Below are 13,474 nucleotides of genomic sequence, written 5' to 3'. Positions count from 1 at the left end.
AGAAGATACCCAATTATCAAGAACAACTACTAAAGCTCCAGCCAATTGGGCAGCAACTTCAGTGTTGATTTTAAAGATGTATTATATTTATGGATAAAAGTATAAAATTTTTGAAAGCAAATGTTTTGAAAAAGTATAAGAAAAACAAGAAAAGACACAACACAAGAAAAACTCAAGATCAAACAAGAAAAATAAACAAGAACAACTTGAAGATCAATGAAGAACAAAGAACACAAGTTCGAAAATTTAAAGAAAAATAATATTTTTGAAAAGAAATTTTTGAAAAGAAACTATCCTATCAGGATTTAATGACTCTATAACAATAAAAATAAATTATTCCTAATCTAAGAAATAAAATAAACCTTTAGTTGTTCAAACTCGAACAATCCCCGGCAACGGCGCCAAAAACTTGGTGCACGAATTTGTAATCCGTACAACTAACCAGCAAATGCACTGGGTCGTACAAGTAATACCTTACGTGAGTAAGGGTCGATCCCACGGAGATTATTGGTTTGAAGCAAGCTATATTTATTTTATTATTCTTAGTCAGGATGTCAATTAAAGTTATCAGTTGGAATTATTAGAAAAATAAAAGTGCGAGAATTAATTACTTGTAATGCAGTAATGGGGAATATGTTGGAGTTTTGGAGATGCTTTGTTCTCTGAATTTCTGCAATGTAATATTTAACTCAATTGTTTGTAAAGTCCGTCTACGGCAAGCTGTATGTAGGGTGTCACCATTGTCAGTGGCTACTTCCCATCCTCTCAGTGAAAACGTTCCAAATGCTCTGTCACAGCACGGCTAATCAGCTGTCGGTTCTCGATCATGTTGGAATAGGATCCATTGATCCTTTTGCGTTTGTCATCACGCCCAGCAATCACGAGTTTGAAGCTCGTCACAGCCATTCAATCCTTGAATCCTACTCGGAATACCACAAACAAGGTTTAGACTTTCCGGATCCTCAAGAATGGCCGCCATCAGTTCTAGCTTATACCACGAAGATTCTGATTAAGGAAGCTAAGAGATGCTCATTCATTCTGATATAGAACGGAGGTGTTTGTCAAGCACACGTTCATGGGTTGAGGAAGGTGATGAGTGTCACGGATCATCACCTCCTTCACAATTAAGTGCAAATGAACATCTTAGATAGGAACACACACACGTTTGAGTGAAATAGAAACAATTGCATTAATTCATCGAGACGCTGCAGAGCTCCTCACCCCCAACAATGGAGTTTAGAGACTCATGCCGTCAAAGTGTATAAAATTCAGATCTGAAAAATGTCATGAGGTACAAGATAAGTCTCTAAAAGTTGTTTAAATAGTAAACTAGTAACCTAGGTGTACAGAATATGAGTGAACTAAGATAATTGGTGCAGAAATCCACTTCTGGGGCCCACTTGGTGTGTGCTGGGGCTGAGACTAAAGCTATCCACGAGTTGAGGCTTTTCTTGGAGTTAAACTCCAAGTTATAACGTGTTTTGGGCGTTCAACTCCGGATCATGATGTGTTTCTGGCGTTTAACTCCAGACAGCAGCATGTACTTGGCGTTCAATGCCAAGTTACGTCATCTATATTCGTGCAAAGTATGGACTATTATATAGTGCTGGAAAGCCCTGGATGTCTACTTTCCAACGCCGTTGAGAGCACGCCAATTGGACTTCTGTAGCTCCAAAAACGCCATTCCGAGTGCAGGGAGGTCAGGATCCAACAGCATCAGCAGTCCTTTTTCAGCCTAACTCAGATTTTTGCTCAGCTCCCTCAATTTCAGCCAGAAATTACCTGAAATCATAGAAAAACACACAAACTCATAGTAAAGTCCAAAAATATGATTTTTTGCCTAAAAACTAATGATATTCTACTAAAACTAATTAAAACATACTAAAATCTACATGAAATTACCCCCAAAAAGCGTATAAAATATCCGCTCATCAAGCTCTGCTGTGCCTTGATGGATTAATGCAATTATTACTGTTTTTCATTCAAAAGCGCTTGTTTCCATTCTAAGATATCACTTGTTCCTCAACTTGATGAATGTGATGATCCGTGACACTCATCATTCTCACCTATGAACGTGTGCCTGACAACCACCTCCGTTCTACCTTAGATTGAGTGGATATCTCTTGGATTCCTTAATCAGAATCTTTGTGGTATAAGCTAGAATTGATGGCAGCATTCAAGAGAATCCGGAAGGTCTAAACCTTATCTGTGGTATTCTGAGTAGGATTCAGGGATTGAATGACTGTGACGAGCTTCAAACTCGCGATTGTGGGGCGTTAGTAACAGACGCAAAAGAATCACTGAATTCTACTCCGATATGATCGAGAACTGACAGATGAATTGCCGTGCTGTGATAGAGCGCGTTGAACATTTTCACTGAGAGGATGGGAGGTAGCCATTGACAACAGTGAAACCCTACATACAGCTTGCCATGGAAGGAGCCTTGCGTGTATGAAGAAGAAGATAGTAGGAAAGCAGAGATTCAGAAGATAGAGCATCTCCAAAACCTCAACCTGTTATCCATTACTGCAAAACAAGTATTTATTTCATGTTCTTCTACTTTTCACAATTAAACATGTGAATTATTGATATCCTGACTAAGAGTTACAAGATAACCATAGCTTGCTTCAAGCCGACAATCTCCGTGGGATCGACCCTTACTCACGTAAGGTATTACTTGGACGACCCAGTGCACTTGCTGGTTAGTTGTGCGGGATTGCAAAAGTGTGATTGCAATTTCGTGCGCCAAGTTTTTGGCGCCGTTGCCGTGGATTGTTCGAGTTTGGACAACTGATGGTTTATCTTGTTGCTTAGATTATGAGTATTTTATTTTGTTGGTTTAGAGTCTTTTATTTGAGTCTAGTTTCATATTTTAAGTTTGGTGTCAATTGCATGCTTTTACTTTCTCTTAATTTTTCGAATTTGCATAGTCTTAGTTGTTTCTTTACCTTTAAAAATTCTAAGTTTGGTGTCTTCTTTGTGTTTTCCTTTAAATTTTCAAAAAATTGTGTTTGATTTTCTAAAAATTTTAAGTTTGGTGTCATTTTGTTGTTTTTCTCTTTCCTCATTTCAAAAATAAAATCTTTTTCGAAATGATTTTCAATGATATCTTTTTAATTGCTAATTCCAAAATCTTTTTAATTAATTAATTAATTTAGTTTTCAATTTGCATTGATTTTATTTTCTTTTAGTTTTCAAAATTTTATTTTATTTTCCATTTGTTTTATTTTATTATTTTCGGTCACTTTCATTTAAAAAAAATAATCTACTTACAATCCATATCATCTCCCTTTCTCCATCATGGACCTAAGTGGAAGTGAGCAGTCCAGAAGGACTCTGGGGTCATATGCTAACCCCATTACAACTGCATATGGGAGTAACATCTGTATACCTCCCATTAAAGCAAGCAGCTTTAAGCTAAATCCTCAACTCATTATCATGGTGCAGCAAAATTGCCAGTATTCCGGTCTTCCACAGGAAGAACCTACTGAGTTTCCGGCACAGTTCGTACAAATTGCTGACACAGTACATGATAAAGAGGTGGATCAGGATGTCTACAGATTATTACTGTTTCCATTTGCTGTAAAAGATCAAGCTAAGAGGTGGTTGAATAACCAACCCACAGCAAGTATAAAAACATGGAGACAGTTATCAGACAAATTCCTGAATCAATTTTACCTTCCAAAAAGGATGACACAGCTGAGGTTGGACATCCAAGGCTTTAAATAAGAGGATAATGAATCCATTTATAATGCCTGGGAGAGGTACAGAGGTATGCTAAGGAAATGCCCCTCTGAAATGTTTTCAGAGTGGGTACAGTTAGACATCTTCTACTATGGGCTTACAGAAAAAGCTCAGATGTCTTTAGACCACTCAGCTGGTGGATCTATACACATGAGAAAGACGATTGAAGAGGCTCAAGAACTCATAGATACTGTTTCTAGAAATCAACATTTGTACTCTAGCAGTGAGCCCTCTACAAAAGAAGAAGCCATGGTAGTAACTACTGATCCTAATCCTCAAGAACAGGTTGTTGAGCTTAATCAGCAATTACTCCTGATGACAAAACAGTTAGCAGAATTTAAAGAGATGCTCCAAGAAACTAAAATTGCTAATAAGAATATAGAATCACAGTTGAATCAGACAAAACAGCAGTTATCTAAACAGATAACAAAAGAATGCTAAGCAGTTCAACTAAGGAGCGGGAAGACATTAAATAACACTTCTCAAAGTGCCAAAAAGCCAAGAAAGGAACAACTGACAGAGGATAACCAAACCACTGCCCAAAATCCCTATGAGGACAGTAAGAGCCCAGAGAGGAATACTCCTGGCGTTCAAACGCCAGAAAGGGGGGAAAAGTTGGCGTTAAATGCCCATTCCTTGCCCAGTTTTGGCATTCAAACGCCAGAAAAGGGTGGAAAGCTGGCGTTAAACGCCCATTCTACACCTAGTCCTGACGTACAAACGCCAATGAGGAATCAGACACCTGAGAGTGCTGATAGTAACCCCTCTAAGAAGGCTTCTCCAACCACCTCTGTAGGGAATAAACCTGCAGCAACTACGGTTGAAGAATATAAAGCCAAGATGCCTTATCCTCAGAAACTCCGCCAAGCGGAACAGGATAAACAATTTGCCCGTTTTGAAGAGTATCTAAGGACTCTTGAAATAAAGATTCCATTTGCAGAGGCACTTGAGCAAATATCCTCTTATGCTAAGTTCATGAAAGAGATCTTAAGTCATACGAAGGATTGGAGAGAAACTAAAAAGGTGTTTCTCACTGAAGAATGCAGTGCAGTCATCCTGAAAAGCTTACCAAAGAAGCTTCAAGATCCAGGAAGCTTTATGATACCATGCACATTAGAAGGTGCTTGCACCAAGACAGCCCTCTGTGACCTTGGAGCAAGTATCAACCTAATACCTGCATCCACTATCAGAAAGCTTGGTTTGACTGATGAAGTCAAACCAACCCGGATATGTCTCCAACTGGCTGATGGCTCCATTAAATATCCATCAGGCATAATTGAGGACATGATTGTCAAGGTTGGGCTACTTGCCTTTCCCACTGACTTTGTAGTGCTGGAAATGGAGGAGCACAAGAGTGCAACTCTCATCCTAGGAAGACCTTTCCTAGCAACTGGACAAACTCTTATTGATGTACAAAAAGGGGAAGTAACCCTGAGAGTCAATGAGGATGAGTTCAAGTTGAATGCTGTCAAAGCTATGTAGCATCCAGACACATCAAATGACTGCATGAGCGCTGATATTATTGACTTTTTGGTGGAAGAGATCAATATGACTGAGAGTCTCGAATCAGAGCTAGAGGACATCTTCAAGGATGTTCAGCCTGATCAGGAGGAACCAGAGGAAATAAAAGAATTTTTGAAAATTTCTCAGGAAGAGGATAAGCCTCCGAAACCTGAGCTCAAACCACTACCACCATCCCTGAAGTATGCATTTCTGGGAAAGGGTGACACTTTTCCAAAGATCATAAGCTCTGCTTTAAATTCACAGGAAGAAGAAGCACTATTTCATGTGCTAAGGACACATAAGACAGCTCTTGGATGTTCCATAAGTGATCTTAAGGGCATTAGCCCAGCAAGATACATGCACAAGATCCTATTGGAGGATAATGCCAAACCAGTGGTTCAACCACAAAGGCGGCTAAATTCAGCCATGAAGGAGGTGGTGCAGAAAGAGGTTACTAAATTACTAGAGGCTGGGATTATTTATCCTATTTCTGATAGCCCCTGGGAGAAATGAGCAGATAATTTATACGCTTTTTGGCACTATTTCTAGTATGTTTTTAGTACATTTTAGTTAGTTTTTAGTATTTTTTATGAGTTTTTATTTAAAATTCACTTTTCTTGGCTTTACTATGAGTTTGTGTGTTTTTCTGTGATTTAAGGTAATTTCTGGCTGAAATTGAGGGACCTGAGCAAAAATCTGATTCAGAGGCTGAAAAAGGACTACAGATGCTGTTGGATTCTGACCTACCTGCACTCGAAGTGGATTTTCTGGAGCTACGGAAACCCAATTGGCGCGCTCTTAACTGCGTTAGAAAGTAGACATCCTGGGCTTTCCAGCAATGTATAATAGTTTATACTTTGCACGAGATTTGATGGCCCAAACCGGCGTTGCAAATCAGCTTCAGAATTTTCGGCGTTTAACGCTGGAACTGGCACAAAAGTTGGAGTTAAACGCCCAAACTGGCACAAAAGCTGGCGTTTAACTCCAGGAAAAGTCTCTACACATGAAAGCTTCAATGCTCAGCCCAAGCACACACCAAGCGAACCCCGGAAGTGAATTTTTACGTCATTTACTCATTTTTGTATATCCTAGGTTACTAGTTCACTATAAATAGGATCTTTTGACATTGTATCTGGACCTCATGACACATTACACATTTCTTATTGTATCTTCTACGGCATGAGTCTCTAAACCCCATGGTTGGGGTGAGGAGCTCTGCTGTGCCTTGATGGATTAATGCAATTACTACTGTTTTTCATTCAAAAGCGCTTGTTTCCATTCTAAGATATCACTTCTTCCTCAACTTGATGAACGTGATGATCCGTGACACTCATCATCATTCTCACCTATGAACGTGTGCCTGACAACCACCTCCGTTCTACCTTAGATTGAGTGGATATCTCTTGGATTCCTTAATCAGAATCTTCGTGGTATAAGTTAGAATTGATGGCAGCATTCAAGAGAATCTGGAAGGTCTAAACCTTGTCTGTGGTATTCTGAGTAGGATTCAGGGATTGAATGACTGTGACGAGCTTCAAACTTGCGATTGTGGGGTGTTAGTGACAGACGCAAAAGAATCACTGGATTCTATTCCGACATGATCGAGAACTAACAGATGAATAGCTGTGCTGTGACAGAGTGCGTTGAACATTTTCACTGAGAGGATGGGAGATAGCCATTAACAACGGTGAAACCCTACATACAGCTTGCCATGGAAGGAGCCTTGCGTGTATGAAGAAGAAGACAGTAGGAAAGCAGAGATTCAGAAGATAGAGCATCTCCAAAACCTCAACCTGTTCTCCATTACTGCAAAACAAGTATTTATTTCATGTTCTTCTACCTTGCAATTTTGTGCACCAGGAAGCATGCAAAAGTGGAAGGAATACAAGAAGTTAAAAGAACTGCAAAGCTGTCAGCATGACCCTCTCGCACTAAAACGATCATAACTTGAGCTACAGAGGTTCAAATAATGCATTTCCACTTGCGTTGGAAAGCTAACATCTGGGGCTTCGATTTGATATATAGTTCTTTATAGTGGCTGTATAGATAGGCGACGCGAACGCGCACTTCACGCGGACACGTCGCGTTTGCAAATCTCATTCCACGCAAACGCGTGGATGACGCATCCGCGTCACTTTGCCGCGACCTGTACGGACCAGATTTCACAATCAGCGATTTCTGGGCTATTTCTGACCCCGTTTTTGTCCCAGAGAACATAGATTAGAGGCTATAAAGTGGGGAAATGCATCAATACACTCATAACACATTTTTCATAATTTTAGATGTAGTTTTCAGAGAGAGAGGTTCTCTACTCTCTCTTAGGATTAAGATTATGATTTATATTAGGATTAGGATTTATCTCATCTATATATCAGGTTCAATATTCCTTTATTTTGACTTCTCTTATTTTTAATTATATATGTTGCCAATTTGGCTTAATGATATTCATGTTATGATTTTCTTAATTAATATTATTTGAGGTATTTCAGACTTATGATTGTTTTCTCTAATTTATGTTATTGATACTTGGGCTCTATCCAAATTATTTTTATTCAAGTAGATTTTATTCCCTTTTGGCTTTGGTTGATTAATTGGTAACTCTTGAGTTGTCAAACTCAGCAGTGGTTGAAATTGGCAGATTCTAATTGATCTAGATCGCTCTAAAGCTAGTCTTCCCACAGGGATTGACTAGGACTTGAGGTTCAAACTAATTAGTCCACTTCACTTTCCTTTGCTTTAGTAAAGGATAACTAAGTGCGATTAAAACCCAATTCTCATCACACCTGATAAGGATAACTAGGATAGGACTTCCAATTTCTCATATCTTGCTAAGAGTTTATTTTACAGTTATTTATTTATTTTACTTGTCATTCAACATACTCCTTCCTCACTTTCAAAACCCCCAATTTACAAGACTCATAACCAATAATAAGAGCATACATCCCTGCAATTCCTTGAGAAGACGACTCGAGGTTTAAATACTCGGTTATTGTTCATACCTTGGGTAGAGCTGTCTGACCCGGGATGTTCTACAGACAAAGCGACCGACCTCTTCAGGTCAGGACAACCTGACCTCTTCTCAAAGAGCTCGTCCAAGTAACAGGAAAGCCCAAACAAAATGGCCCAACTAGAGGAACACGTCCCAAATCCAAGGGCAGCCCAAGCCCGTAGAGATGAAGGCGGTTCCCTTGAAAGATAAGGATGACCTCACTTAAAGATAAGATAAAGATAAGATAAGATAACTAACTTATCTTATCCACAGGAGGCCACATCTCACCATTATAAATACACTAGAGCACCCAGGTATAACGAATACTCTGATTCTACTCAATACCTGCTTAATACCCTTGCTAACTTAAGCATCGGAGTCCCTTGCAGGTACCCCCACCCTCCGGGGACGAAGGATCAGCACCATCACCCAGTCCAACAAGTCGGAAACAACAGCTCCGATCCGCACAGAAGAACTCAGACGAGATCGACCTACAGTTTCAGGTAACCCTCGGAACATTGGCACCGTTGCCGGGGAACCTGGAAGTCATCCCAACACCATGGCGGACAACCATGATAACGACCACGACTCAGGTTTGGAAGATAGAACGCCGCACAAGAACATGGATGCTATACTCAAAGACACTCCGGAGCCTAACGGAGACAAAATTCATCAAACCTAGGAGTGATAGAGGCGTTTCAAGATTGATTAAAGCAACTTGAGAAAGAGGCTCAACATCAACGCGAAAAAGAAGAAGATCTACACCAAGAGATCAGGCGACACCGAGAATTAGAAGATAAGCTCCTAAAACTCGAAGCCGATCTCAAAACCAAAGCTACTCAATCCACTCCAGAGGACAGCTCTCACAAGGAGCAAGATCTATTCACCAGGGAAATTATGAAGACCAAAATCCCAAAGAACTTTAAACTTCCGGATATGACCCTATACGATGGCACCTCGGACCCCAACCATCATCTCAGCAATTTTAGAAGTAGAATGTACCTCACTGATGCCTCGGACGCGGTTCGCTGCAAAGCCTTTCCAACAACCCTTACAAAAACAGCCATTAGATGGTTCGACAACCTACCTCCAAAATCCATATCAAGTTTCGACGACCTGGCCAAAACGTTCCTGGCCAGATTTTCCATACAAAACGACAAAGCCAAACACGCACCCAGCCTACTAGGAATCAAGCAAGGAGATCGAGAGAGTCTTCATAACTACATGGAAAGATTCAACAAAACATGCATGGACATACAAAGTATACCAACAAAAGCTGCCATCATGGGCCTCATAAATGGCCTACGAGAAAGACCATTTAGCCAATCTATATCAAAGAAGTACCCAGCATCCCTAGACAAAGTACATGAACGGGCGCAGAAGTACATCAACATGGAGGAGAATTCTCGACTCAAGGAAGCCTCGAGGTTCAGTTTTGCCTACCGAGACAAAGATAAAGAATCCAAGAAAACGGAAGATCGCTCCGGGGAGAAAATCAAAAAATATCATAACTACACCCCTCTTAGGGTATCCTTGGTAGATGTTTACAAAGAAGTCTGCCATACAGAAAAAATACCCCCAGCCCGGCCACTCAAAGGCAAGAGGGGAGGGGGAAATCAGAACGAATACTGTGAGTATCATCGAATCCGAGAACATTCCACCAACGAATGCTTTGACTTGAAAAACATCATAGAGAAATTAGTAAGGGAAGGAAAACTAGATCGGTTCTTGGCCAATCGGGACGAAGAACCAAGAAAAAGAAGAAGGGATGAAGATGTCGGACGGTCTGAACGATCACCCCGCACGCCGGAGAGACACGTCCACGTGATACACGGCGGATTTGCTGGAGGAGGAATCTCCAAATCATCTCGCAAGCGACACCTCAAAGAAGTATACCATGTCGAAGGAAAGAAGGAGGCACCAGACATCCCAGCAATCACGTTTACCAAAGAAGATCCATCGTACATTAATTGACCAAGGAAGCTCTGCCGACATCTATTCAAAACTGCCTTCGACAAGATCGGCTTAGAAGAAAAAGAGCTAAGAGCATACCCGAACAGCCTGTTCGGACTTGGGGATACCCCAGTACAGCCACTGGGATACGTGTCGTTACATACAACCTTCGGAAAGGGGAACCAATCCAGAACACTCAAGATAGACTATATCGTGGTCGACGTAAGCTCAGCCTACAATGCCTTAATAAGTCGGACAACGTTAAATCAACTCGGCGCAATAGTTTCAACTCCACATCTATGTATGAAATTTCCAACTGCAGAAGGGATAGCTACAATAAAAGCAGATCAAAAGATGGCGTGTTGCTGTTATAATGAAAGTCTAAACCTCCGAGGCGAAGGAGAAGAGTTCCACACAATCAAACATGGCGGAGTTCAGAGACGAGAAAAACTCCACCCACGACCCGAAGGAGAAATAGAAAGAGTCCAGATTGGAGATACCTCGGATAAAATAACTAATATTGGCACGATTCTAAAAGGAAACGCAAAGGAATCACTAATACGGTTCCTACGAGATAATGTTGATCTCTTCGCATGGAAAGCTGCCGACATGCCAGGCATAGATCCTGAACTAATGAGCCACAAATCGGCAGTCTACCCGGGATCCCGGCCGGTGCAACAAAGACGAAGAAAACTCGGGCTAGAACAGTCTCAGGCTATATAAGAACAAGTACAAGCACTACTAGAGGCAGGGTTTATAAGAGAAATTAAATACCCACTATGGCTAGCAAACGTCGTCTTGGTGAGAAAGTCAAACGGGAAGTGGCGAATGTGCACCGACTACACCGACCTCAACAAAGCCTGCCCAAAAGACCCTTATCCACTCCCAAGCATCGACGCTCTAGTAAATGCCTCATCGTGATATAAGTATCTCTCGTTCATGGATGCATACTCAGGGTATAATCAGATCCCAATGTATCCACCGGATCAAGAAAAAACCTCGTTTCTCACACCAAAAGCAAATTATTGCTACATCGTAATGCCTTTCGGCCTTAAGAACGCGGGAGCCACTTATCAAAGGCTAATGAATAAAGTCTTTTCAGACCACATCGGATAAATCATGGAGGTCTATGTGGATGACATGTTGATAAAGACACAAAGTGAAAGGACATTACTGACCGACTTGGTTTAAGTATTCGACACCACACGGAAGCACGGCATGCGACTCAGCCCGGCTAAATGCACCTTCGCGGTGGAAGCAGGTAAATTCTTGTGCTTCATGCTCACATAAAGAGGAATCGAGGCAAATCCAGATAAATGCCAGGCCATACTCAACATGAAGAGTCCAACCTGCGTCAAAGAGGTACAACAACTCAATGGAAGATTGGCGGCCTTGTCCGGATTCCTAGCATGGTCAGCAATAAGATCCCTCCCCTTCTACGCTACCTTAAGGAGGGGAAAGAACTTCGAGTGGACAACGGAATGTGAACAAAGCCTTCCGAGACTTCAAAGAATTCTTGGGACAGCCACCTATCCTATCTCACACACAAGAGGGAGAACCACTCATACTGTACCTTGCAGTAGGAAGTCGGGCAATAGCCTCAACACTAATTAGAGAAGACAAAAGGGGACAACAACCCGTCTACTTCATTAGTGAAGCACTACAGGGGTCAGAGCTGAACTACCATAAAATAGAGAAGTTTGCCTACGCTCTGATACTCACATCCCGACGACTTCGCCCATACTTCCATGCGCATACCATTAAAGTTCAGACCAACCAGCCCATAAAAAGGATATTGTAGAAAACAGATCTAGCAGGAAGAATCCTACAGTGGGAAATCGAGTTGTCCGAGTTCGACCTCCAGTACAAGGCGCGGACAACCATCAAATCACAATACCTAGCCGACTTTATCGCAGAATTCACAAACACCCTGGAGATCCCCATAGAGTGGAGTATATACATGGACGGTTCCTCGAATAAAGCCGGAAGTGGTCCAGGAGTGATAATCGAAAGCAACCAAGGAACCCAACTTGAGCTTTCCCTCAAACAACCATTTTTTTCACTGCTTTTTCTTGCTTCAAGAATCAATCTAATGATTTTTTAGATCCTCAATAACAGTTCTCTTTTTCCTCATTCTTTCAAGAGTCAACAATTTTAACATTCTCAAAACAACAAATTCAAGAGACATATGCACTGTTCAAGCATTCATTCAGAAAACAAAAAGTATTGTCACCACATCAAACTAATTCAACTAGTTTCAAGGATAAATTTCGAAATCCTGTACTTCTTGTTCTTTTGTGATTAAAGCATTTTTCATTTAAGAGAGGTGATGGATTCATAGGACATTCATAGCTTTAAGGCATAAAATTTAAATTTTATTAATTATGAATTAAGAATAAGACTCAAAAATAGATATAAGACTAAGAAATAAAAAAAATAGAAAACAAGGCAAAAGAAAAAGAAAACGCAAAAAAAAGAACATAGGCTCCTAATGATAGAGGTTTTCACAGAGTTAGGACTCAACAACCTTGATTTTGAGAAGTGGATGCTCCCTCAGCTTGAGAGGAGAGCTTTTGGCGTTTCAACTCTTGGAGTTCACGCCCCTGCTTCTCTTGTTCCTTCAGCAATTTGCAGAACATGCAGTTCTGATTCTGTTGTTCTTCCTTCAGTTGCTCCATAGTCTCTTGCAACTTGGTGATAGATGCTTCTAGGCTGGTCCAGTAGTCAATTCTTGGGAATTCAGGGAGGAATTCCTGTGCCCTCCTCTTGATAGAGTTGTCTTGCATTTGTCCTTCCATTGACTTCTTGGTGATTGGGTGTTCAATGGGTAAGCCAATTTGGCTTCAGTGGAATTCTTATTTGCAATTGTGTAGATCTCACAAGCAATCACATGATGAACCTCCACTTCTTTTCCAAGCATAATGCAATGAATCATCACTGCTCTCTTGATGGTGACCTCAGAACGGTTGCTAGTGGGCAATATGGAACGCCCAATAAAATCTAGCCAACCTCTTGCAATTGGTTTGAGGTCTCCCCTCTTGAGTTGGTTTGGGACACCCTTTGAATTGGTTATCCACTTAGTTCCAGGGAGGCATATGTCCTCTAGAACTTGATCCAACCCTTTATCTACTCTCACCATCCTCCTATTAAAGGATTCAGGATCATCTTGCAGTTGAGGTAGTTTGAAGATTTCTCTTATTTTGTCCAGATGGAAGTACATAACTTTCCCTCTGACCATGGTTCTGTAGGTATGGTATGCGGTTCCAGTCATTCTCTGCTTATCTG

The sequence above is a fragment of the Arachis hypogaea genome, chromosome 10, assembly GCF_003086295.3.
Source record: "Arachis hypogaea cultivar Tifrunner chromosome 10, arahy.Tifrunner.gnm2.J5K5, whole genome shotgun sequence".
NCBI classification, from domain to species: domain Eukaryota; kingdom Viridiplantae; phylum Streptophyta; class Magnoliopsida; order Fabales; family Fabaceae; genus Arachis; species Arachis hypogaea.
The sequence above is the reverse complement of the archived record's forward strand: the minus strand, read 5'-3'. Positions refer to the sequence as shown.